This window comes from Lactuca virosa, chromosome 2 (genome assembly GCF_052849685.1).
Source record: "Lactuca virosa cultivar CGN04683 chromosome 2, Lactuca_virosa_CGN04683_v6, whole genome shotgun sequence".
Lineage (NCBI taxonomy): Eukaryota > Viridiplantae > Streptophyta > Magnoliopsida > Asterales > Asteraceae > Lactuca > Lactuca virosa.
This window is the reverse complement of record NC_136427.1, coordinates 245,124,331-245,125,787: the sequence shown is the minus strand read 5'-3', so window position 1 is coordinate 245,125,787 and position 1,457 is coordinate 245,124,331. Positions and strand designations below refer to the sequence as shown.

Here is a 1,457-nt window from a genome sequence, read left to right as displayed (position 1 = left end):
AATTTACAAACATCTTCTGATGATAAAATATCCAAGTACCATCCATACCATTCATGATCGAAGTCAGAAATTTACAAACATACAAATTGAATCTCTGCCAACTATGCACTTGACTAAAATACCCCTGCATCAGAACCTGCAAAATCAGAACCCAAAAGTACATTGTTACCTCTTTCATGTCATGTATATTAACAGATGTAATGTTACATGTATTACAACTATATATGCATACATCCAATTATCAATACAAATGTGATACTATAAACATTCAGCTTGCTATGAAAACCTTGACAAATACTAAGATAATCTCCTAAAAACCAATTCTTACTTTGATATATATGTGTTTTCTTTGAACAAATGTTTGCACTTATAGATCACATACATCATTCCAGTACCTTTCTATTACAGTCAATCCTTAACAGTAACTGACATCATAGGCAAAAGAAACCAACTGATAAACATAGCAGAATATGCTTTATGAAAACATATATATGAACATGGCAGTTTAAAAATCCATTCTTGGATCCGATACCACCAGTCACCAACAAAAAATTCAGAGAAACTTTTAAAAATCTATACCTAATAGAAGCTTAGCAGTGAGAAGACGGTCTGATGAAATGATTCAAACACAAGCCCTAATTTTAAAAGATGATAGCTGGGGTCCAACAAGAAAAACCAGAATAAAAGACTCAACTTGTAACTTTTTAAGTAATAGCACCGAAGCAGCTTCTGATTAACCAGCCATAAAAGCAAGCAATAGGATCAGTCTCCCTTCCTTCTAAAAGAACATCCTTCAGTGAGTCTTGTACGACCACCAGTCAGCTGGCACAACACCGTCTGACAGTTTCCACACACCACCATTGTTTGAGAGTGGTTAAATACGGTTGTTATGTTGAAACAACCCTAGCACTTGGCATCCATGAAGAAAGAGTTCGGAGATTGAACAAGTCGTTTGAGCTTATGCTTCGTCTTCTCCAACTCAACTGGGGGATTAAATAGATCAACATTATTTGGCAAAACCATCTTGTTTCGAGATGTATGTGAATCAAGAAGTCTTGGATATCAAAGAACAGAGTTGCGTAACAAAAACCTAAGAGAAAAAAAGAGTCAATTAGAATCCAAGCATGAAGTGTTAATTTGAAGCAGGAGATGAATAAATAAATCAAGACCTTTAGCCTTCAATTCAACTGGACAAAATATGTAGCCAATAGGGAAAGTCAGTGACATGAGGAGGTGGCGGCAAAGGGATATGTACAGGTGGCGAGCAGCTTCATCCAACATTGTTGTAATCATTGTATAAGGAGGAAAAGTAGACATGTAGACTGAAGGGAAAATATTTTCATCTAAATAGAAATAGGGTATTAAGAATTGGGAATGGGAAGTATAAAGCTAACAATCGATGTGGGGAGAAAAAAGATGATGGCGTCAAGAAGCAAGATTAGGGCAAAGAAGGATAC

At 35.8% G+C, this 1,457-nt stretch overlaps 1 pseudogene; it reads right to left on the bottom strand.

The window, feature by feature from the left end:
* Positions 1-661: 661 nt before the first annotated feature.
* On the bottom strand, positions 662-1,023 carry LOC145156905 (small ribosomal subunit protein eS27y pseudogene; annotated as a pseudogene).
* Positions 1,024-1,457: the final 434 nt, after the last annotated feature.